At 36.9% G+C, this 27,314-nt stretch overlaps 1 pseudogene across 1 annotated transcript; it reads right to left on the minus strand.

Annotated features, from left to right (window-relative positions):
• Positions 1 to 4,836: 4,836 nt before the first annotated feature.
• Positions 4,837 to 8,557, minus strand: LOC110768266 (nucleolar protein 56-like; annotated as a pseudogene). Its single transcript, XR_015835651.1, has 8 exons — positions 8,221 to 8,557; positions 7,753 to 7,974; positions 7,478 to 7,608; positions 7,126 to 7,313; positions 6,930 to 7,022; positions 6,776 to 6,804; positions 5,878 to 6,612; positions 4,837 to 5,797 (listed from the first exon to the last, which is right to left on the minus strand). The product of XR_015835651.1 is annotated as a nucleolar protein 56-like (transcript).
• Between the last annotated feature and the right edge of the window lie 18,757 nt (positions 8,558 to 27,314).

Below are 27,314 nucleotides of genomic sequence, written 5' to 3' on the forward strand. Positions count from 1 at the left end.
AAAGATGAAAATTGGGAGAAAAAGGGCAGAGATTGGGGGTTGCTAGCTCATTTTGGGGGACAGGTTTTTTTATTTATTTATTATTTTTTATAGGTTTATTCTTAATGAGTCGTGTCAGGTCATTCGCGAATTGTAACGGGTTGTGTTTGGGTCTGGTATTTCTCACCCGTTAGCTTAACGGGTCGTGTCGTGTCAACCCGTTAAATTAACGGGTTAACATGAACACGACCCAAAGCTAGTTAAAACGACCCGTTTGCCAGGTCTAATCAAAACCAAGAAATCAATTTCCATTCTTGTTGGTTCGGTTGCCCAGACCTAGTGGTAACCAATTGGAGCCGGAGATTCTTTCAGTTGGCGGCCATGATGGTGTAAGTCCTGCAAATTGAATCACGAGTCCTTCATTTGTGCCTGTCAAATATACGTCCTTACATTAATTAGAGTTAAATCGAGTTTGAAGGGAGGGGCATGTTTGAAAAAGTGAATAGTCAACATTGGCGGACTTCGGAGTTCTATAAATTTAGGGCCATTGAGCAAATTGGACTATTTGCATTTCAGCCCAAAAAATAAAACTCGACCCAATCGCAATCGACCCAACCCAACTTGGCTTTTCTAGCACTGTTCTATTTCTAATATCAATTTCGCCATCTAGTGGAACTCGAACCTTCAACCCGTGTACTTTCAACAGCAATTTGATCGACTTAGAGCTCGAATATGAGGTTGTGGGCTCGAGGCGGATCTTTTGAGCGTCAGTTGGACTTGTAGGACCCACGATACCCAAATAATGACTTTTTGGACAATGAGTGTCATTTGTCTTGTTTTTACATTGAAAGTGTGTACGTCTTAGGTTTGGAGTGTTGTGGACGATAATTGATCATTTTGGACCCCGGGTTTGTCCGAAGGGCATTCTCGTCATTTGTGCACAAAATCTTTTATTTGCACGAGGTTGAGGATAAGATTGACAATGTGTTGTTTGTGATATTTGTGGGGTTTTTGGTGACTTTAGTGAGTCACGGGTGAGGTTCATTTCAAGTGACGTGTGCCTCAATTTGTGTGCCAGTGCACGTTAAGCCTTTCTGAGCGAGGAGCTCAGTCATTATTGGACTTCTATTCTAAGTTGAGTTATGTGCTTTGCTTAGGTGATTTTGGAGCTTTAGTTACTCATTGAGGATTCTGGAGTACTCAGTTTGGTGTTGGATTCGTTGAGTTGTTAAAATGCAACTTGGACGTGAGTGAATTCACACTGTTATTATTATATTATAACATTAATTCTAGAGAATGTTAATGGTTCATAAATAAAATATTGGTGGTTTTATAAATTATTTTAGTTGATTTAAAGCATATAAACTTATTTGGTTCATGGGTAAGTGAAACCTGTTTCGTTTTTGACAGGACTTGCCCTGAATTTCCTCGGAATCCAGAACGAATCCCGTCTTATTTCCGACATCTTACAGATGCCGAGCCCACTTACTAAGAACCTAGACTCTCTGCCGAACTTTCAGCAGAATCTCCCTTGAAAATTGGACTTTTCCCCAAATTTTCAATATGTGAAAAACACATTTTAAAATACCATCTGGCAGCATGCACAAGTTAACAACATAATAGTGCCCCCGACCTTCAAATAATTCAAAACAGAACCAGCAATGCTCTTAAGTCGTATAATACATTAGCAATGCAATTAATGATCTAAAACAAATTCAAGCGTGCTCACTTTAATCCACTTAAAATAACTCTCCAATTTCCATCATGCGATACTTACCATGCGTGCACAATCGCAAATAGTTTAAAGACTCGACACCAAATCATACATAAATACCGAGATGGGTTTCATACCTGTCTTGACCACGAACACATTTTAACAACCCTCACTTAATCAAACTGGAATATGAATAATCATTAAATCAATCCTCGTTTCCAAACGAGCTTAAGGATCACCAACAAAGTCGAAACCAAACTCATCCAAAGACCAAAAGAAGTAAGACTAGATCCAATTGACTAAATTAAAGTGTCAGAAATATCTTTAGTTTGTGGCTGCACCTAGGTAATACCCCAGGCTACCTACGTACCCCTTTGTGAGGGATCAAGGCACACGTAGTTCTAACTTCCATAGTCACGAACTCGATAATATACAATCGATTTCAGTAGTACAAATAAATTATAATTAGAATTATCATTTTTCCTTTAATTCAATTTACATCACACCAAACATAATTCTTTTTAAATATTAATCTTTCCTCAACATAGTAAAATAATCTCTTTTTCCTCTCTCTGTTACTTTACTACACGCCGGAGAGTCCAATGCCACGTGTAGCAAAGTTTCAGTAATCCAAGCATACGGATCCTCTATCACACGCCGGATAATCCAACGCCACGTGTGATAAGCTAATAATATAATCACAGTGTCTCACACGCTGGAATATTCCAGCGCCACGTTTGAGACCCGATAGTCACATACCTTTCCCACACGCCGGAAATTTCCAACGCCACGTGTGGGAAATCCATAATAAATCAGTGTCTCACATGCCAAAATATTCCAACGCTACGTGTGAGACCCAATAATCACATATTTTCCCACATGCCGGAAATTTCCAACGCTACGTGTGGGAAATCCATTATCACACGCCGGAATTCTCCAACGGCACATGTGATAATCCATAAAAAATCACAGTGTCTCACACACCAGAATATTCCAACGCCATGTGTGAGACCCGGTAATCACATACTTTTCCCACAAGCTAGAAATTTCCAACGCCACATGTGGGAAATCCAGTAACCGACATATGGTACTTAACATAGTGTAATTATATAATTTCCAACATAATCCACACTTAAAAACAACCATGATTCTCAAATATCGAAATAAGCAAAATTCCAATTTTAAGCAAAACATATAAATATGTATAACCTTATGTATTACCCAAAGTTACCATAGCCCTTTTTAAATAATATTTAAGGTGCTGATAGTAATGATAGTAATAATAATAATAATATTAATACTAACAAAATATAAACGGAAAGTCTCATATATATATATATATTATAAACACAATAATATTCCGATTCTTAATTCAAATTTTCAATGTATTTATTCATAGTATCGAAAATAAACTCTCAAGCATATATTCTAGAAAGACCCCAAAAATAATTCAAATAGTAATCAAAACTTATTTACTCTTAACTTCCATAAAATACCATATTCCAAATTTAGAATAATAAACTTCCGTAAATAACCCAATACCACCTAATCCATATACTTTAAGAATAATCCTAATAATATTAGTTAATGATAAATAATGACCTTTAGAGATCCCATAATTCATTTTCACACCCTATCGCACAAACATCTTATACTCAACCATTTACCAACTTCCATTAATCAAACTATTAATCAAAGAATTCATACGATAATATAAAACCATCTCAAAACCCAATGTAGTCAACATAGCTCAAATAACCATTAAGACTCGTTTACAAAGTTATCCTAATACTTTTCGAAGGGTAAAACTACATAGGAAGACTCATGGTAAACCGAGAATCAAACTATCCAAACTTGGTCAACCGGGCCTGCGGGGCCCACGACATTCAATTTACGATCCGGAAGTTCCTACAGATTCAACAAGGTTTAATAAACATGTCCTTCAAGTTTGGTTCGAATCGGACAGTCGGATCGCTCACGATCGCACGATCGGACGGTTATCGTAAAATACAAACTTTAAGTTATTAAATCGGAACATCCGGGGCTCCAATTCACGATCCGCGAATTCCTACACAATCTTAAGAATGCCTAGATCAAAATATATGAATTTGAACTCAATCCAACGGTCTGAACATATTGACCCCGAACAACGCAAAATAGGCGTAACTCCGTTGGGTAACCAAACGACATCCGAATCATATCCGAGCACACCTATGCACTCGTGGCAACATAGGTATCATTTTAGGACAAAATGTGACCCCACCACATTGCCCACGCGCCGCCACATGCGTGGGTGGCTTGATAATTGTCCGGCGGCCGGAAAAACTCCAAACCGCCGGCCAAACTCCCTACCCTAGGTAAAACACCTAATTTGGAATCACTTTTGTTCTGGACTAGGGCCAAAAAGTGACCGGAATCTCAATTCAAAAACTGGCCAAACTTTGGGTTACAAATCGAATTACCTACGCTAGGAATTAATCAAATCCTACCCAACCATCAGCTAAAGCACGAAAAATAGGTGAGAAACCATACCTTACTCGACGGGATTGGTGGCCGGAGCAGGGAGAACGACGGTAGCGAAATTTCAAACGAAAATTGGCCTTTCCTCTCGATTTTCCGGCGGGCGGGGGTGGCCTGGGTTATGACGGCGGGACCTGGCCGGTAACTTTGGGACCATTCCTGGCTCTGGTGGAGGGCTGTGGCAGCACTGTCGCTACCAAAACAGACTGGGGGGGGGGGGGGTCGCAACTGGGAGGGAGAGAGAGAGAAGAGAGAAAAGGTTTTAAAAAAAATTATGACCTGCCAAATCACCATTTTGCCCCTGACCTATTTTTAATCGCATTTTCTTCATTTTAGCTCCGATTCGAGTCCACTATGTGTCCACGGACTTGTTTCGTCGCGCTCTACGCAACGGTACAAGCGAAATTCCCAAATTCCTTCCGGAACTTAAAATCACCTTTTTGCCCCTTTTAATATTAAATAATATTTTAATTTTCAAAAGCCTTAATTAATTCAAATCATTTTATTTTATTGTTTATTTCAATTTATTTTCTCATTTAATTTTTATTTCCTCTTAATTTAATTATTTTATTTCTTTTTCGGACCAGGATGTTACTGTTTTAAATTGATTTTCTAAGTAAAGATTTGTGGTGTTGAATCATTAAATGTATGTTATAATTGTATTGGTGGTATTCTAGAATAACCATATATATATATATATATACAAAGAGAACTTCCATTGTGGAATCCCTCAAATAAGCTTATTTAAAATATTTATGCCCACCTCACCTCACTGAAACAACCCTAAACCCCAAAGCAACCCATAAAATCAGCTACTCTTCCTCTCTCCTTCCATCTCTGATTCCAGCAATTTTAGTGAGAGAGAGAGAGAGAGAGAGCGGTGATACTTTTTTTTCATGTTGATATGAGAAACAGCTGACTCGTAATGCTTCGTGTACTTTGCTAACTTTATTACAATCTAAGGTTTTGGTTTCTCTATGTAAACTCTCCAACCCACCACATTCACTCTCACCCCTCATCCCACCCTTATAATTAATTCCATTTCATCATGAAATATACTATATTATTCAAAACTTTTGGAATCTAACGTGATTCCAACACTTTACTCCAGTATATTATGGAGGATTGTTTAGGAGACTGCAATCGTGAGTTGTCAGTGAGTTGTCAGAGGTCTTGATGAACACGGTCTCCGGCATGGTCAATACTTTGCATTTTAAGAGGGCAACGGGTATGAATATCAACTTGCGCTTTTATAACATCAATGAGTTATAGTAGCAATTGCCTTGAAGTGTTCGACTCGATGGAATGGCTGTGTGGCTATATGGACTGACGTGCCTAGTGATATTCATGCCATGCAACATGTGACAGGAAGAGTGAGTTTGAACCACTGCATTGGAAATCAACATATTCCATCAAATGACATTCCTCAACACTTTGTCCAAACTTATGCATCATGCAAGAGCACGTTGGAGTTGACTGCAGTTATAGAGGCATTAACATCAATGCACATTGTTGAGGTTGAAAGCAACTAACATACTCCATCAAAGGACGGCAACGAGGGTGTCTGATACATCCTCCAACACTCTGCGATGAGAATTAAACAAACTATTAAACTTGGTCAAGTAAACATAACGTAAGTTGTTTATTCATGTTCATATGCTTACCTGCCACTACTGTAAGGATCTCTTAGTCCATTGGAGAAAATATGTAATATTTCAAATAACTGCAGTAAACTCTAACGTGCTCTTGCATGATGCATAAGTTTGGGCAAAGTGTTGAGCAATGTCCTTTGATGGAGTATGTTGATTTGCAATGCAGTGGTTCAAACCCACTCTTTCTGTCACATGTTGTATGACATGAATATCACCAGGCACGTCAATCCATATAGTCACACAGCCATTCCATCAAGTCAAACACTTCAAGGCAATTGCTACTATAACATCATTTATGTTATAGAAGCGCAAGTTGATATTTCTACCCGTCGCCCTGTTAAAATGCATAGTATTGACCATGCCGGAAACTGTGTTCGTCAAGACCTTCGATAACTCACGACTGTAGTCTCCTGAACAATTCTCCATAATATACTGAAGTAGAGTGTTGGAATCACGTTAGATTCCAAAAGCTTCGAATAATATAGTATAATTCATGATGAAATAGAATTAATGATAAGGGTGGGATGAGGGGTGAGAGTGAAGGTGGTGGGTTGGGGAGTTTATATAGAGAAGCCAATATTTTGCATGAGCTGACAAGGCTGCAAAGCAATCAATGCGAGAAGCAATGGAACACTTGTTTGCGAGATAATGAGCCATTTGTCCCTTGTTCTGCGCAGATGCTCGACCAATAAAGATGAATGGAATATCAGTCCATATTTGGGTGTGTTTCCCCTGATTTTCATTGCCCTGCAAATTGATTGAAAAGAACAAATGAGTATATTTTTTCTTTCTTTGTCATACTGACTATGTCAAAAAAATAAAAATAAAAATTGTCATACTGATCAACAAACTTTCATGTGGTATATACTACACACAATGGAAGGAAAGCTAAGGTAAAGTAAAAGCGCACCTGAAGAGAGCTTTCTCTGCGCCAGGGATCTGAAGGGTAGAAAAAGGGCATTTAGCCAAATTCGTAAGACTACCGGCATGAGATATCAATCGAGCTCCAACTACTACACCAATTAAGGAGGCCAAATTGGGTGCAATATCATTCATTTTAGTACCTAGGAAATCATAAATGCCTTTCCTGTGCTCAGTAGACCCGCCAACCTCTGTGCAAATAGCTGAACAATATCCAAGGCAACTAGAGAAAAATCCTGCCTTGTGAAAAATAAAAAGAACCCAAAAAGTAACAATAAGAATAACGAATATATAATAAAGAAATATATGAATGACAGGCAATATATCACTGAATCTTACCCATGGATGCTTTGGCAGCTTCAATAATCTCCTTTGCCTTATCTTCATCCCCAACAATATCAGTTAAATCTGGAAGTCTGTCTTCGGACAATCTTGACTTGTCTTCAATACTTTTTGCCACTTTAGCATAGAGATAATTGTCAGTGACAATTTTTCCCAGTTCAGGAAAATGCCAAGAGTACCATTCTCTGAGGAGAAAATTTAAAACAAGAATAAGCACGAATATCATTTCTATGCTCTTTTTTATTCAAAAAAAAAAAAAACTCATCACAATCAACAAGCTCTTCCAGAAGATGCAGCTGGTTAACTGTTATATATATATAAGACGTGTGTGTCAATGCCAGTGTCATACCTGAATCTCATGGAGAAGGAATTGATAACTTTATCAAGGTTGAATCACCGTATTGTCAACTCGGTCAGGATTAAACTTGACCTTGCCCCTGCTGTAACTGCTGCCGACACCAAGTCGTCCAAGTCCACAGGCTGAAAAAGAGAAAGAAAAAGCAACAGAAAGAATAATGTCATTATATCTTTAACCCACAACACAAGAAAAACAAAAACTAATAGACATTTATAATGATAATAAATAAATAAAATGTAGGATGTGAATACAGCAAAATTTCAAACCTTTAGGTCCTTGATAAACCTATCAAAATGCAGCTGCACTCCACGAAGCAGCTCATGAACAAACTTATTACTTTGGCAAGGAATTTTAGTCACTTGAAAGATGTGAGAACCATTCTTATGTTTAGGGTTTAGCCATTCCCAAACTGAACTTTGGCTTCTTACGTTCCTTGACTTTTGGGAGATTAAGTTCCCAAAACTACCACAACTCATCAGTCAGACACCCTGAAATTCAACCATACTACACATTAGTAATGTTTGAAGCAATTGCAAGCAAAAATACTACACATTAGTAATGTTTGAAGCAGCAAATAGTTTCTAGGTATATATATTATTTTATGAATGAAGATCATAATATATTATTCCCAAATTCTCTCTCTCTCTCTCCAATGAAACCTGACAACTAAAAAGACAATCAAATAAATGTAAAAACGCAAAACAGCAAGCTTTAGCCTTTAGTTATTTCCCTACCTTCGGAGACTGCGACGCATTGGCCATGGTCATCAAGGGCCGACTGAAATGGGCAAAAAGCTGTGAGCTTGACCACCTTCGCAAACCGGTTCAGGCCTGAAACGGAGCCCCGAACTGCATCCGTATTCTGCCCGATCTGATCGAGCCCGTGAGCCAGGAATAGAGAGTACCCTGTAGCTGCTTCACAGAGCAAGTAAACCACCATGGAATCGAATGGAGCTCTCAAGAGAAAACGCAGTCGTGTAAAAAAGCATCAACTCTCTCTCTCTCTCTCTCTCTCAAAAACTGTTGGAATCGGCGGTGGAAGGAGAGAGGAAGAGCAGCTTTCGGGTTTAGAGTTGTTTCAGTCATGGTCTTAAATATCGATAATATCCCCGATATTATCCCGATAATATCTGATTTTTGGGGGTCCGATATTTTAACAACTAACCATATAGTTATCGTCAATATATCGATATTATCCCGATAATATCGGAAAGATATTTTCAACACTTTTATGAATGATTTGGTCAATATATCGAGATATTATCGATAATATCCCGATAATATCCCGATATGAAACTCAAAAAATGTAGAGAACTGAAGTAGCTCATTGAACTGATTTGGGTACTCTACGGAAAGCATGTCTCCTAGAGTAATACAAAAGTAGCTCATTGAGCTAATAAACAAAGCATGTCTAGCCGACAGAATGCTCACATGCTTTTACAAAATGGATAAAATATAAAACTTAGCTTTGGATTCCTGGCTTGGTTTACAAAATGGATAAAATATAAAACTCACCAACGTTTTTTCAACTTACATTACTTACCCTACCATTCAACCACTCACCTGCTTTTACTTACCCTACCATGGCAGTAGGCGGGCAGGACCAGGAATTGGTGCCATAGGGAAGAACTATACTCGTAGAGAAAGAGGCGAGGGGACATTGTCAAGTCAAGAAGATGACTCGTTATCTATAACTTCGGACTCTGTTGGAGTAGGAGGTAGTAACTATGGTTATACTCATAACCAACCATTTCCCTACCCTTCATATCCCATTCCTGTTGGGATGGAATCAAGTGACACATGGAAAGAATCCGAGACTCAATCTTCAAATGATTTTGCTTATGGACAACGTCAACCAATCTCGGATCCATATGGGTGGCATGTTAACAATTACATGGAAAACTATTTTGGGGATTTATCATTTGATGACTACTCTTCAAAATATACTTACTCTACACATATAGATGATGAAGATAGTGAAAATTTTGAACCTCATAGGAACTCTATGTGGTACTAAGTCACTCATGTATCTTACCATGCAATGTATAAAGTGTAAAATATTGTAGTAATTCATTATATATAAATGATTATGGTGTGTTTAATCTTCTTTCATTAATTACTACATATTTCTACACTTACGGTGTTTGCCAGCTCGCTATATAATCAACTTAAATCAATTAAATCCATCATGCAATGCATTTCCTTCCAATTTTTTGTGATAAACTAATAGATAATTGACTAAATAAACATCCTACAAAGTTTCAATAAAAATTTTCAAGTTTTTCTTACAATTTCCGTGGTTTTTATTCAATTTTTTCCGATACCGATAATATCCCGATATTTCCTGCGATATTTCCGTGTTTTTTGACTTCCGATACTTCCGATACCTCCGATATTTAAGACCATGGTTTCAGTGAGGTGAGGTGGGCATAGACGTTTTAGTTCGTTAGATTTATAAGTCGGGCTCTTGAAGAATCTAATGGTCTAGAATGGGTATCAGAAGGCGTGGAAAGTAGATTTCTACACTGCGCAAGTGTCCAAGCTTTGCAGGTTTGCTGTCCGCCCGTCACATGTGGTCTCTAGCTTGATAATGGAACTGCTAATTACAAATACAATCCATACTTACAATAAAAAACATGGTATTAAGAGTAACAGCCAGAACTCAATAAGACCGTACCATACCAGAACTCAATAACCAGCAGTTGGCTTTCTTTTATATATTTCTGATGTTTGATTTGATGGATTGATTGATCGTCTCGGAAAAAAGTTGACAAGAAACCGTCCTTTCCCTGTGAAAACGTTAAAACATGTTTAAAAGAGAATCCAAATAGTTTGCAGTTGTTATAGAGGGCCCTGTGAAAAAGTTAAACCGTCCTCCCCCATGTTAGGTCAGTGCATGTTTAGTTCTTTCTTGTCTTTGGCTTCGGCCTTCCCTGTAACCAAGAAAAAAAAAAGGACACCATTGTCTTTGGCTGGCACTCTGAAATGGACACCATTGACCATGAGCCATGGTCGTTTGGGGAAGAGGTTTGTCATGCTTCTGCATTGTGAATAGGCTGCCGACATTGTCCAAGTCGGTGGACTTGGCTTTTCTTCTCACATAACCAATAGTTTACAAGATTTTTATTAGGACTTTGTCAAAGTTGGTGGATATTTATTGAGGTTTCTACTTTTATCTAGATTTTTTAAAATTCTTCAAAATAAGTGTGTATTAAATTTAACACTACTTATATCCGTTATTATTATTATTATTATTATTATTATTATTATTATTTGTATTAGAGGGGTTTCGATCATGAATCATGTTTGTATTAGAGGGTGAGTTCTTCCCTTCAGATGTACTTGCATTTTTGGCTGGATATACCCTTATCAGCTTTGCTCCTTTTAGCGTTCATTGATATGTCTAGGTGGTCCTTGGAACATGTGGGACATTTATATGCCTCCTGATTCTTCAGCTCCTTTACCCACCGTATGACAAGTTTAATGATTTTTGTGATTGTGATTGTGCCTCTTTTTATATTTTTTATAAATATATTTGCACAAGATACACCAAATCATTTGCATTTTCTTCTTTGTACCAAATCCCAAATTTTTCCTCCTATCTGGAGTACGTGCTGAAACCCGAATATTCTCCAAAACTACCATAAGTGCAGCAAACTCCTCAATCTCTTGTTCATGTAAATTCTTCGAAAGAACATTCCAATTTACTTAACCTGCATGAACCTCTGCCAATGAGCCAACCTACAATTTTGACCCCCAGTCAGCCTGAAAAGACGAGGAAATTTAAGCACAAAGGATAGACATGAAGTGATAAACATTAAAGTGGTGGATAAAGACCAGTTGAAGGAAGTGATGACTAGAGCTCCAGTGCTTGCTCTGCTAGATTTCTCAAAGAACTTTATTATGGAATGTGATGCTAGTGGATCCGGAGTATTTTTAATGGCATTTCTTGTTCCTTCCATTTATTCTCTGAAATGTCCATGCAGACGGAATCTTGAGCATGCTGGCGAGGAGGAATCTCGTCTGTTAGAAGGTGATATTGGGGGTGGTTTGGTTCTTCAACGACAGATATATATATATATATATATATATATATATATATATATATATATATATATATGCCAAGGAATGATCCCAAGGTTTTCCGAATTGACTCTAGCATTATAACGTGCAAAGTTTGTGCTGGTTCTGGTGGATTTTCAAGGTTTGCTCCAACACCCCACTCCTATTTTTGATACGCGCGCGCACACATATATATATGTACAAAAATATAAATGTTTTAGGTCTGCACGGGAATATATTTCAAATGTTTGCTAAAATGTCTTCTCGCCATATGTTATGAACCATCTGCCCTATGTTTCCATTTCCGGATGGTTTGAAATGGTAGACTGAACCAGTATTTTGTATCTTGGTCAAGTATGCACACAACTGCATGTTAGGTTGTGTGGTTAGTAGTAGGGCATGTGTTGTTGAACTCTCATCTATGACCCTGAATATTTTGTATCTCGGTAAATAATGAAGGTGTTTAGGGGTGGTAGAAATCCACCTAACTCGAGCACGAGAATTGGCTGGGCACGAGAAGAATAGCGGCCGGGCTTCTCAACTACGAAGTTGGGCCGAATGGAACTGGGGACGGATGAAATTAGGCTCTTGGAATTGCAGCCGAGCCTGAAGCATTGGAGGTTTTGCAAAGTTACGGCCGAGGCTTGGAGAGTTTGGGCAGCTAGGCTACACGCTGGTATGGCCGGGTTATGGAAGAATAGCGGGCGAGATTCCTAGCGAGCGAGAATTCCTAGCTGATGAAATTCTTAGCGGGCGAAATTCCTAGCGGGCGAGAATTTCTAGCGGCCGAGAATTCCTAGTGGCCGAGATTCCTAGCGGACGAGATTCCTAGCGGGCGAGATTCCTAGCGGCCGAGAATTCCTAGCGGCCGAGATTCCTAGCGGCCGAGATTTCCTAGCGGGCGAAATTCCTAGCGGGCGAGATTTCCTAGCGGCCGAAGTACTTTATCAAAAAAGTGGCCGGGCGCTCCTTAAATACCTTGGTCGGCCACTCCTCTTACAAAAAGCTGGGCTAGGGCGAATTTTCTCCTTGCTCACCCCGGCGCCCTCCTCTCAACACTTGGGCAAGCAAAGTCGGGCCAAGGGAGTTGAAGTTCGGCGGGAGGTATGTCCGCCGAGTGCCCAATATTCGAATATTTGAGAACTCAAATATAGTCCAATGTAGGGCCTAGCCCAACATCCAAATATTTGGAGTTCCCATACCACCTATCTTGGCGGATGGTTGACGGATGGTAAGGCAACTCTAGAATTCTAAAAACTCAAGGGGCACAAGGTTCCACCAAATGTCAAGATGAAATCTCAGAGGTCAAGGCCCAAGCCACGGATTCACGCCCAAGATTTCCGGAGGTCAGTGTGCATGTGATGGAGGCCTCACAAGGAAACAAATGAAGGAGATTGATGATAATTCATAATATTCCAAAACAAGAGAGAATCAAGCAATCAGAATATTTCAACCAATGTAATCCCACGGATTCAAGGGGCCTCAAAAGGAAAGATTTTTAAAAGAGTTGACATTTGGCCATTCAATGGTCAGCCCATGGGCTGACGGAAGCCCTATATAAACCTCCCCAGACGAAGACAGAAGACACACAACATCAAACAGACAAACCTATCTTTCGTCTCGCACTTTTCTTTTCCTAGACTTAGGATTTTATTTTTCAAGCACCTAGTATAGTGAGTTCTTCATTTTTCTAGTGTAAGTTTATATTTCTTGTCATTTAAATTCAAGTTTATTTCGATTCCTTTACATTTCATTGTTATCGCACTTCAATTAAGTTTAATTTCAAGTTCATTTTACTTTATTGTTCTTATCGCTTTCATTTCGTTCTTGCTTTATTTATTGCTTTGATTCATTTTATCGCACTTTAATTCTCGTCTTTACGTTATTTATCTTTCGCACTTTACTTTACGCATTTTTCTTTAAATTATATTTAAGTTTAAGCACCTTTACTTTACGCACTTATTCTTCGTTTCATTACGTTTCACCTTCAATCTTCATCTCCAACCCACTCCACATTATTTGGTCGCTCACATAAAGCCTTGATCCCGAGGTAGTGAAAGAACCTAGGCCGTGAGGAGGTTCCTTGCTCGGCCGAACAATCGTTTGATTAAAGTCAAATCTCGGACGCAACACATCCATCTACTCACATTCCATTCAAGCCCAAATTCGGGGCTTGGTGGTGGCACGCCCCGCACTCAAAAAAGAAGAAGGACCAAAAACTCCTTTAGTCGGCCTACCCGGCCGAAAAGAGACACTACTACAAAAAACACTTTGCGCGACGAAATAAGTTTGTTGCGCAAAGAACAATTGGTCGCGCAAGTTCTGTCGCGCAAAGATCATCAAGAAAGGGTTTGCGCGACAAAAAATATTCTTTGTCGTGCAAAGCTACTTTGCGCGACGAATACTAACGTCGCTCAAAGCTACTTTGCGATACGAATCTTAACCACTTTGCGTGACGAATTCTAACTACTTTGCGCGACGAATACTAACCACTTTGCGCGACGAATATTATTTACTTTGCGCGACGAATATTATCTACTTTGCGCGACGAAATATTCAATTTTTAAAAATTTTTTTTTTAAAATTTTTTTTAATTAAAATAAACTAGTTTAATAGTTTGGGTGATGAAATATTTTGACATTTTGTTTTATTATTTCTCTTATATCAATTTCAATATATTAATTTTTTTCAAATTTTTACTTTTTAAATTTAATTTAATTGTATGATTTTATTTTTTTAATTATTTTAATTTAAATTGACATATTCAAAATAAAATTACATATGAAAAATAGTGGTCAAATTATCCAATATATATAACATTCAAAATGTACACATAAATTAACAAAGTACAATAATAAAATCTACAAGCCTATTGTGGTGGTAGTGGGGCGGAAGATTCCCAAATTATCCTCAACTTTAGCCGTAAAAGTCTCAACGATTCCCTACCAAAAAAAAAATATATATATATATTGTCAAATAACAAAAAAATAACATAAAATAATAACAAAAAATTGGCATAAACTCAAAACTAACTCCAAAAACACATATTAGTGAAAAAAATTTAAAATTTGGAGAGAATATACCTTTTGGCAAGATTTTGAGTGAGTGAGAATGAGAGAGGGAGAAGTGAGTGAGAATGAGAGAGAATTTGAGAAGATAGTGAGAGAGAGATGAAAGAGTGAGTGAGAGTGAGAGATGATGAAAAGAGAGATAAGAGAGTGAGTGAGAGTGAGAGATAGTGAAGAGAGAGATGAGAGATTAAGTGAGAGGAGTGAGTGTGAGAGAAAGGGTAGGATTTGGGGAGAGGGAAAGAGAGAGGAGAGGTAAGAGTAGAAGACATTGAGAAAATGGTGGAGGAGTTATTTTGGTTTTAAAAGCCATATCACTTTGCGCGACGAAATAATATATTGGTCGCGCAAAGTCTCGAAAAAAATTTTAAAAAAAATTTCCCATTTTTGGTGTGCGCCCAAATTTTTAGGGTTTTGCACGACGAATTTTTGGTCGCTCAACGTTTTGCGTGACCAAAATATTTCCACGTCCCATTTTTGGTGCCCACCCAAAATTTTAGAGTATACTTTGCGCGACGAAACCTTATATATTGGTTGTGCAAAGTCGTATTTTTTTAAAAAAAAATTTCCCATTTTTGGTACCCGCCCAAATTTTTAGAGTATACTTTGCGCGACGAAACCTTATATTGGTCGCGCAAAGTCGTAATTTTTTTTTTTAAAATTTCCCATTTTTGGTACCCGCCCAAATTTTTAGAGTATACTTTGCACGACGAAACCTTATATTGGTCGCGCAAAGTCGTAATTTTTTTTTATTTTTAAATTTCCCATTTTTGATACCCGCCCAAATTTTTAGAGTATACTTTGCACGACGAAACCTTATATATTGGTCGCGCAAAGTCGTAATTTTTTTATTTATTTAAATTTCCCATTTTTGATACCCGCCCAAATTTTTAAAGTATACTTTGCGCGACGAAATAGTATATATTGGTCGCGCAAAGTCTTAAAAAAAATTTAAAGCTACTAATAAATATATATACTATTCAATTTCTTAAGTGTTATACGTACAAAATAAACAAATTTAAAGCTACTCAACGATCCAATCATCAAACTTGTTTGTTTATACTTCGAGATCATATACGCCAAAATTCAGAAGAAATAAACATTAAGGGATCAATTAATGGGACAAAACATTTCGATGGTTATAAAAGAAAAATCAAGATTTAACGGTTATTTCAACTCTGATTTTGATGATTTTTTACAGCTACACTCCTTGACCCTATATGAATACAATGACTGCATTCGATCGTCAATTTAAAATATTTACACTAGGAGATACCACAAAATCTTATGTTATATTTAACAAAAGTATAAATAAACTCTTAATTGTTAGTGAATATATTGTTTTGATGGCATATGTATTCTATGAAACTAGTTTCAACGATCCAACCGTCAAATTTGTTTGTTTATACTTCGAGATCGTATACCCCAAAAAATCAGAAAAAATAAACATTCAGAGATCACGGAATGGGACAAAACTTTTCGATGGTTATAAACAAAAATCACGATTTAACGGTTATTTTAACTCCGATTTTGATGATTTTTTACAGCTACACTCCTTGACCCTATATGAATACAATGACTCAATTTGATCTTCAATTTAAAATATTTACACTAGTGGATACAACAAAATCTTATGTTGTATTTAATGAAAGTATAAATAAACTCTTAATTGTTAGTGAGTATATTGTTTTGATGGCATACACATTCTAAGAAACTAATTTGAACGATCCAACCATTAAACTTGTTTGTTTACACTTCGAGATCATATACGCCAAAAATCAGAAAAAATAAACATTCAGAGATTAAGTACTAGGACAAAACTTTTCGACGGTTATAAACGAAAAATCATGATTTAACGGTTATTTCAACTCTGATTTTGATGATTTTTTACAGCTACACTCCTTGACCCTATATGAATACAATGACTCAATTTGATCTTCAATTTAAATTTTTTGCACTAGTGGATACCACAAAATCTTATGTTATATTTAACAAAAGTATAAATAAACTCTTAATTATTAGTGAATATATTGTTTTGATGGCATATGTATTCTATGAAACTAGTTTCAATGATCCAACCGTCAAATTTGTTTGTTTATACTTCGAGATCGTATACCCCAAAAATCAGAAAAAATAAACATTCAGAGATCACGTAATGGGACAAAACTTTTCGATGGTTATAAACAAAAATCACGATTTAACGGTTATTTTAACTCCGATTTTGATGATTTTTTACAGCTACACTCCTTGACCCTATATGAATACAATGACTCAATTTGATCTTCAATTTAAAATATTTACACTAGTGGATACCACAAAATCTTATGTTGTATTTAATGAAAGTATAAATAAACTCTTAATTGTTAGTGAATATATTGTTTTGATGGCATACGCATTCTACGAAACTAGTTTCAACGATCCAACCGTCAAACTTGTTTGTTTATACTTCGAGATCATATACGCCAAAAATCGGAAAAAATAAACATTCAGAGATCAAGTAATAGGACAAAACTTTTCGACGGTTATAAACGAAAACTCACGATTTAACGGTTATTTCAATTTCGATTTTGATGATTTTTTACAGCTACACTCCTTGAGCCTATATGAATACAATGAACCAATTCAATCATCAATTTAAAATATATATTTTCTAACAAAAACCCAATCCGAACTACAATAATATATTTTATTTATTTTTATAAAGACTTTGCGAGACGAATATTATTATTTCATCGCGCAAAGTCATCCAAAAAATTTTAAAAATAATTTTTTATTTTATTTATTTTCGTAAACACTTTGCGAGACGAATATTATGATTTCGTCGCGCAAAGTCATCCAAAAATTTTTAAAAATAATTTTTTATTTTATTTATTTTTATAAATACTTTGCGAGACGAATGACACTTCGTCGCGCAAGACTTTGTGCACCGAATTTTTGTCTTTCGTCGCGCAAAGTCATGCATAGATTTTTAAAAATATTTTTTTATTTAATTTATTTTTTAAAAGACTTTACGAGACGAACCACACTTCGTTGCGCAAGACTTTGTGCACCGAATTTAAGTTTTTCGTCGCGCAAAGTTACTTATCGCGACGATGCTTTGTCGTCGCGCAAAGTGACTTTATGCGACGATTTGTGTTTAGTTGCGCAAAATTTAGTCGCGTAATATTTTGAGCGACGAAGTTTAATTTTTGTCGCGCAAACTCACTTTGTGCGACGAATTGTGTTTCGTCGCGCAAAGTTTGGTCGCGCAAGGGGTTTTTTTTACTAGTGAGAGGAACAGAAGGTAAGTAATTATACAAGCCGTTGAATACATATATACGTACATATATAAACATATATTATATATATATATATATATATATATATATATATATACCCCAAATTTCCTTGTTTTTTGTTTGGAATGAGCCCCATGAACATATAAGTTTAACAGCAGTATACCCCAAAAAAACTACAAAATTTTGTCAAGTAGAAATAAAAACCTCCTTCTCTTGTGCCATGCTTGTCCGTGAATGTGGCTGATTGTTTGGGGCTGTTGAAAATCACAACCGAATTTGAAGCTTGTGAAGAGGTTGCAGCCGAAATCTTGGAGTTATCGGCCAGTTGCGCTGGAAGATGAGGCCAGATTTTTGCTATCAATGCCCAGTTTTATCGGCCGAGAGCCATAGATTTTTGGGCAAGAGTCCTCGGGGTTTTCGTGGAGACTAAAGTCTGTAACTATTTTGCAAGTCGGCTGGAGGTTTGGAAGGTAAAGTTTCATGTGCTGTTTCGCCAACTTCAATAACCGGGTGGCCCATGCAAATTAAAGTGAATGAATGAAAAAGCTGGATGTTTTTGAGAATGTGCAGCCGAAAGTTTCTCTGTCCTATTTTATATATATAATAAGTAGATGAACGAACAAAGTATGGCTGGAACCTCTTGGTTATCTGCCTATTTGGTTGAAAAGCTGCGGCTGAAGAAAATTGGGCCGAAGGTTTTTGGAATCCACTTGTCTTATTATATATATGCGACTGAAGGGCTTGCCAATACACGGTTGGAGGCTTTGGGGCTTTGCAAATTGACTGAAGGGTTTGCAAGTCAAGAATCTAATTGCATATATATGTATATAAAAGAAACGAATACAAGGTGCGGCCAAGGTTGGATGTTTTTTAGAAGATGGGCCAAAAGTTTTTGTGTCCTATTATATATGTATAATAGGTGGATGAATGAGAAAAGCATGGCTGGAGCATTTGGATGATCTGCCAATTTGGCTGAAAAGCTCTTTGTCTTAATATATATATATATATATATATATATATATATAGGAAGGTGAGTGCAAATGTTCGGATGAAGCTTTGGTTGGCATGCAAAGTATGGCTGAAAAGTTCTTTGCTTTATATATATATATATATATATATATAAAGTGAATGAATAAATGTTGCCAAAGTTTGGAGTTTATGGAATTGGGTTGGCCAAAAAGTTGGTTGGGAGAGAGTTGGCCAAAAAGTTGGCTGGAGAAGTGCGATAACAATGAAATATAAAGGAATCGAAATAAACTTGAATTTAAATGACAAGAAATATAAATCGAACAAGAATTTAAATGACAAGAAAAATATAAACTTACACTAGAAAAAGGAAGTACTCACTACACTAAGTGCTTGAAAAATAAAGTCCTAAGTCTAGGAAAAGAAAAGTGCGAGACGAAAGATAGGTTTGTCTGTTTGATGTTGTGTGTCTCTTTCCTTCATTTGGTGAGGTTTATATAGGGCACTCGTCAGCCCATGGGCTGGCCATTGAATGGCCAAATGTCAACTCTTTAAAAATCTTTCCTTTCGAAGCCCTCCTAAATCCATGGAATTGCATTGATTGGGATATTCTGTCATGCTTGATTCTTCCTTGCTTTGGAACACTCGGAGTTACTATCAAATTCCTTGATTTCTTTCCTTGTGAGGTCTCCGTCACGTGCACATAATCCTCCGAAAATCTGGGCTTGAATTGGTGGCTTAAAATTGGGCCTCCGATTTTAATAGAATTTTATTACATATATTATATAAATATAAAATAACACAAGAAGGGCTAACACTCTCCAGCCCGGCTGCCCATTCTTATTCATATATATACATATATATATAAGCCACCAATCTGTAAGGGCTCCAAAGGCTCCAGCCACATATGTATATTTATTATATGTATATATGTATTCCCAATTTGGAGACCAAAGGTTCCAGCCTCATTCACCCAGCCGCAAAGAACTTAAGTATTAATTACCAAGTCTCAATTCATCCACTTTCAAGCCTCCAGCCATATATATATAGTTATTCTCTTATCCGGATGTCCGCACGTTATTATCGTGCGGATCCTATTGTAAACAGGCAGGAAAACAAAGAGGGGTAGTACAAAATACACTGCGTCCGCACGATAATAACGTCCGGATGTCCGCATAAGAGAATTTCTGTATATATATATATATATTAATACAATCAACCTAAAACAAAACCTCCAGCCCGATTTGAAATAGACCCAAAAGCTCCAGCCGCAAAGATCCCTCATATTTACTTATATATATATGTAGGTGTAAAAGGCAATTGGATTTCTGCCCTGCCAAACCTTTTTTTGTTTTTTTTTGTCTGAACCATGAGGTGGTCCTGGATGGGCCCCAACTATGGGTGGCACCTTTAAGCCTTAACCACAACCCAGACTAATCACCACTCACACCGGGTCGGCCCATAAGGGGTAAAGTGTTGGCCAAAGTGGTGACTCCGTACGAGAGCAGGGATCGAACCCCTGACCTCTCTTAAGGAATGAGAGTGCCGAACCACTCACACCAACCACCTTAGTTGCCCTGCCAAACCTTTCAGTCACATATCCAGCCGCAAAATTCCTTCAACCCGTGCTCCAATTCTTGGCCGCTAATGCTTCAAGACTTCAACTCAAAGGCCCGTCACAAATCCCCTCAAAACCCGGCCGAGATTCCCAAAAGCCCCGGCCGTAAACCTTCAACAGCCCGGATTGCTCCAGCTGCCAAGCTTCCAAGTTCCTGCCCCAGCAGTCCCGGCCGTGACACACTCTGAGCCTGGCCATACTTTTCAGTTCCTAGCCCCGGTCGCAATCCAACAAAACCCGGCGGCTCAAGCTCTTCAAACCTCGGGCTCTCTGCAAGACCTTTGCCCGGCCGCGATTCCATTCTCAAAGCCCCGCCGACATTCTAAGAGTCTAGCTGCCTGGGTCAATTCTCAACAGCCCCAAACAATATATATATAACATATAGAAATAAATCTAAATACTCTCAAACATGAAAACGGAATAAATCTTTACTATTTTCAAACTTTTCCAATCTGAAATGCTAAAGGGCATTTTACTATGTTTATACGAAGGTTCTTATAGTTTAATAAACGAATAAATTAAGTACAATGCCAATGCATGAATTTCTATTTTCTTTTACAGGTTTTTCCTAATAAACTAAAGCATCAAAACTTTGTTCTAATAAACTACAATATTGAGCAGTGTAGACTATTTTATTGGCTGTTTGGAGATAGGAAAATTCACCCAGGCACCTTGGAATTACGGCCGGGTTCTTGGGCAAAGGAGTTGCAGCCGAGTCCTTTTGGTTTGGAATATTAGAATTGTTGTGGCGGGAGGTATTTGAAATGCCGCAAATTGGGCTGAAGGTCTCTAGGCTTAAAATTATTTGTTATATATATGAATGAATGCGGCTGGAGGGTTTTTTGTTTAAGCCCTCCCTATCCTACTTTATGATAGTATAATATATATATATATATAAGTGAATGAGGACATGCAGCCAGGTTGGAAAGTTTAGGCCTTCCTCATCCTTATGCTTATATATATATATATATATAAAGTGAGTGAATGCATTCAAAGTTGGGATGATGGTTGGATGAATAAAAAAAAATTAAAAATATATATATATATATATAGTAAATGAATGAATGAAGTAAGTGAATGAATGCGGCCAAAGCTTGGAGTTTTTGTAATTGATGTGGCTGAAAAGTTTTTTGGCAAAACAAATTACAAAGGTGCGGCTAGAGCGGGCTGAAAAGTTTGTTATTGAATTAATAGATTGCAAATGGTGAAATTCAAAGATGGGAAGACTTGTAGCCAATACCAAGACTTATTGCATCTCAAATCAAGGGGAGAGTTTTCACAATCCCAATGACATTTTGGGCAGTTCATGCCTAGAACTCCGGAAGACATTAATATTGGAAGGATTTTCAAGATAGAATTAGTTGTGGCCATTTAATGGCCAAATCCTGTGAGCTGAAGGAAGCTCTATAAATAGGTCATCAGAAGAAAAGAAGAAGGGCTCCGACTGAACACATGAAACCAAAGTATCAAAACCAAGAAATCGATTTCCGAAGTGTGTAATGAAGTTGATAGTAGACAAAGCGCTGGTTTATTTACCACCTGCAGTAGTACAGATATCATCACTTTACCCAAAAATTTTAAAAAAAAATTCTAAACAAAACAAGCGGAAGAATTGGAAATAGTCGTCAGAATTGAAAATACTTCTCTGGTGGAGTCTCTTCGAGAAGACACTTCTATGGTACCCGTTGAGAAAACACTTCTATGGGAGAAGACAAATCTTTGTTGAGGAGACAAAAACTTTCTCATTTATTGTACTTTCAGATTCCAAAAATATCCCAACTAAGCCATTATTTCATTTTGTATATTAATGTATGAATCAATATGAAAATAGTTTTTAATTGGATTGTATATAATTACAAACGTTTAATTTGGAAAGATCTCTACAAGGTTTCTCATTTACTCCACCGTCACGTCTTACATGTAAGTTTAACAGCAGTATACCCCAAAAAATCTACAGAATTTTGTAGTAGAAATAAAAAACCTCTTCTCTTGTGCCATGCTTGAATTTAAAAATAAAATAAAATAAAAGTATCAAAACCAGATAACTGTTATACCTACAGGTCTCCAGCTACATCTTCTACTCTATTAGTTTTGCTACTTACTTTTTCAGATCCGTGTACTTGTGTAGTGCCCCTATGATCTGAATTTCTACTAGTTTTCTACCTGTAAAAGAAAACACAAGAGGACCTAGGTTTTGGATGTATTTTCTAAGCAGCTCCATTTTTCTTTATGTATTTTGAGTTTTCAAGGAAGTTGGAACCATATATTTTCTTAAAGCAAGGCCTAAAAATGTCTAATGCTTCTTTGGTTGCTACCAGTTGGTTTTTAGAAGAACAATAATGTTATTTTATTTATTCAACAATAGATGGGTACAAGGCTTTATAGAGGACTAGGCTTATTGACCTTTATCTACTAGAAACTGTTTACTAGGCTTATTGGCCTCCTTCCTATTTTCTGGCTTATTGCCTCTTCTCTCTTAGTTCACAAGAGGCAACATCTATTTATAGATATAGGTTGCCGACATTGTCCAAGTCGGTGGACTTGGCTTTCTTCTCATAGCCAATAGTTTACAAGATTTTTATTAGGACTTTTCTAGGATGCCTACAACAATTATGTCTTAAAGCTAGACTTTGTCAAAGTTTGTGGATATTTCTTGAGGTTTCTACTTTTATCTAGATTTTTCTAATAAATTCTTCAAGATTTAACACTACCTATATGCATTATTATTATTATTATTTGTATTAGAGGGGTTTCAATCAAGAATCATGTTTGTATTAGAGGGTGATTTCTTCCCTCCAGATGTACTTACATTTTTGGCGTTCATTGATATGTCTAGGTGGTCCTTGGAACTGTGGGACATTTATATGCCTCCTGATTCTTCAGCTCCTTTACCCGAATATTCTCCAAAACTACCAATAGTGCAGCAAACTCCTCAATCTCTTGTTCATGTAAATTCTTCGAAAGAAAATTCCAATTTACTTAACCTGCATGAACCTCTGCCAATGAGCCAACCTGCAATTTTGACCCCCAGTCAGCCTGAAAAGATGATTCTCTGGTGGACTCCCTTTCATGACCACAGCCTTCACGTGAGTGACAAGACAGAGGAGGCTCTATCGTATTCGTACCCGTTGTTGGGTCATCAAATTTGCTTGTTTTTTGTTTTCCATGAGCCCCATGTTTCTCATCTCTCATTTATTATTGTACTTCTCAGATTCCAAAATATTTCAACTAAGTCATTATTGTACTTTGTATATTAACGTATGAATCAATGTGGAAACAGTTTTTAATTAGATTGTATATAACAAACGTTTAATTTGGAAAGATCTCCAAATGATTGTAACTTGTAATGAATGAAGGAATTAATTCAGAAACATTTTTAAAATTTAACAATAAATTCATAATGGGTTTGTTTGATAAAAATGTTTATGTATTTTCTTTTTATGAATTATACATGACTAATAATCTACTTTATAATTGTTTATGAATTACTAAACCTATTACTTGCTCTATGAAAAATAACTAATAATCTTTTTATTGCTTGTTTTATGAAAAATAATTTACCTAGTATGACATCACATGCATGTTTTACTCTTCTTTTTCTTCTGTTTGGCTGCTGCTACATCCTCATCAACATGGTCACCTTTGTCTTTACTCGTTGAGAAGACAAAGCCTTCTAGTACTTATTGAGGAGACAAAGCCTTGTAGTTTTCTATATAAACTCCCCAACTCACCACATTCACTCTCACCCCTCACCCCCCTCACCTCAACTTCCCCACTGCCTCCAGATCAAAACTAACTCTCTCTCTCTCTCTCTCTCTTCAGCAAGCACAAAACTGAAACCAAGTCTCCTCCTTCCTACCCATTAATTAGCAAATTCCACACAATACAAAACTCTCAACCATCATGCCTAACGATCAACTTGAGGTACATAATTTATACGTTTCAATACATGAATTCTTTTTCTTTCATTTTTGACATTTCTTGCTACTAAAAGGAATATTAATGTTGTATTTTGCAGATCAAAGCCATGAAAAAGAAAAAGAAAAAGAAGAGGCATAGTATCGTTGGTTAACAGAAAGTTGGAATGGGTGGAATCGGTAAAAAGAGGTATAAATTTTTTACATCTCTCGTTTGTTGCTCTGTGATATTACTAAACCTATTACTTGCTCTGTGATATTTTTATTTTTTAAATAAATGTGTGGGTCTTACCACCGAATACGTATATGGGTAATTAAAACTTGAGTGTGGGCCATGGGGCACATGGTAAACCGTTGAAAGGAAATAATAATAGGGAGCGGCTCAGGTGGGAACATCTTTTTGCGAACCTCTATTTGGGGCTCTATCTCAGCCATTGAAGTGATCTCAACGGCTGGATAGAAAAAACAAGCTCACAGTAGAATCGGGTGCAATGTGGTTTCTCTTTTGCCGCGCGCGCCTTTTTTATTATTTATAATTCCTTGCACCATTTAATTAATTTATGAATTATCAGTGCAAACCCCAAAATCTGCAAACCCCAAAATCTGACAACAAATACCCAAAAGTCATAACTTCACCCAAAAACCAGATTAAAGAAAAAAGAGGTTTTCATTTGTGGAAAATATCAACTTCTCACCCATTTCTGAACTTCTCATCTCAAGACCCATTTCTAAACTTCTTCATGATCGAGTGTTGCATCTGATATCAAAACCCTTTCCAGTCGCGCATTCCTTCCCTCCTCCTCCGTAATCGAGTGTTGCCTAAGAATCATCAACGGTATGTGCAAAATCTGCATTTCTGAACTTCTCCCAAATCGAGTTTTGATATTATAAAGAAGCATCAGCCAGTTCTGTGGGTATGTGTTGATCATATTTTGATTATTATGGATATGGGTAGCCGATTCTGTATCCAAATGTGTTGATTGTATGCGAGTAGTATGTATATGGGTATGATTTTTGTATCTTGCCAATAGGTGAGTAGTACGGTACGGATATGGGTATCAGTTTTGTATCTTGCGAATAGCTGAGTATGGATTTGGGTATCATTTATGTATCTTTCCAATAACTTAGTAGTATAGATATGGGCATCATATTCTGAATTTGAATGTGTATCATTTTTCTATCTTGATAATAGGCAAGAAATATAAATTTGGGTATCCGATTTTGTATCTGAAGGTGTTGATAAAAGTGCAAATAGTATGGATGTGGGTATCATTTTTGTGTCTTTCTAATACGTGACTAGTATGGATTTGGATACCAGATTCTGTATGGATATGGGTAGCCGATTCTGTATCCAAATGTGTTGATAGTATGCAAGTAGTATGTATATGGGTATGATTTTTGTATCTTGCCAATAAGTGAGTAGCACAGATATGGGTGTCAGTTTTGTATCTTGCGAATAGCTGAGTATGGATTTGGGTATCATTTATGTATCTTGCCAATAACTGAGTAGTATAGATTTGGGTATCATATTCTGAATTTGAATGTGTATCATTTTTCTATCTTGATAATAGGTAAGAAATATAAATTTGGGTATCCGATTTTGTATCTGAAAGTGTTGATAAAAGTGCAAATAGTATGGATATGGGTATCATTTTTGTGTCTTTCTAATACGTGACTAGTATGGATTTGGATACCAGATTCTGTATCTCAATGTTTATATATTAGATATTTAATATTTATGTCTACTTTTACACCAGATGCTAGAGCTTTGTTTTTCTCATTTGAATAGGGGATCTGAGATAGTGAGTAGTATAGATATGACTTTCAGATTTTGTATCTGAACGTGTTGAACTTTGTATGTTAACTTGGGTACATGTTGTATGTTGCAGGTATAAAATGGAATATGGGTTCGAACTTTGTTTTCCGGAATCAGAGGTGTATTCAGCTAGGGTAAATAATTTGTGTGTGCCGAGTACTGTACTTTCTAATTTTATGTTGCAGTTCAATGAAGAACACAGGAGAAGATTTAGAGGGTCATGCTTTGGGCACTTGATGGACCTAGATAAAATTCAATTTAGTGGTCAACTCGTGCATGGTCTGGCCCTTCGCCGCGTCGCTGGACTCGGTGTCAAGGACATGCACGGGCTTAGTTATGCAATAGGGTCCAAAGTGGTGCAGTTCACTGCAAAAGACTTCTGTCTAATTAGTGGGTTGAAATTTGGAGTAGAGCCTTCCATACGTAGTGCAGATGGTGGTGTGCATCAGCTGCTTAATCGTCATTTCACCAACAAGAATCACATGACCTTACACGACATAGAAAAAGCATTCTTAAACTCCAAAAGGGGAAGTGAAGACTGCTTCAAATTGGGAATGCTTTACTTTGTAGAGTTTGTGATATTGGGGAAAGCCCCCATTGTTAGGATCAATGAGGACTATGTACACTTAGTACATAATATGGAGGAATTCAACAACTTTCCATGGGGTTCTATATCATTTGAGTACCTACAGGATTCTTTGTTGTTTGCTCCTGGGAAAAAAGACATTGATGAGAAGGATCATGAGAAAGGAAAAGGACAGAGCAAGGGAAAAGAGGAGGTGAAAAGGGCCGTGAAAAAAAGGAAGAAAAAGGTGGAGAACGAGAACAGTGCCGGTCTTGAATTTTTTAGGGCCCAGGGCAAAAGTAAAAATTAGGCCCCTATATATACTTAAACTTAGTGATGAACTCACTCTTATTTTTCAACCAAGATCTAACCTGTTCAAATTAACTAAAAATTTAACATTCAAGCCAAATAAATTGTATCGATTCAAACTTCAATATATTAAAATTTAGAATAAAAAGTTATAATATATAAACAAAATAAATACTTATAACAATTCAATAAGTTCGTTTTCATCCAGCAACAAGCAACTAGCCAAAAGA

This window comes from Prunus avium, chromosome 5 (genome assembly GCF_965620075.1).
Source record: "Prunus avium chromosome 5, drPruAviu1.hap1.1, whole genome shotgun sequence".
NCBI lineage: Eukaryota > Viridiplantae > Streptophyta > Magnoliopsida > Rosales > Rosaceae > Prunus > Prunus avium.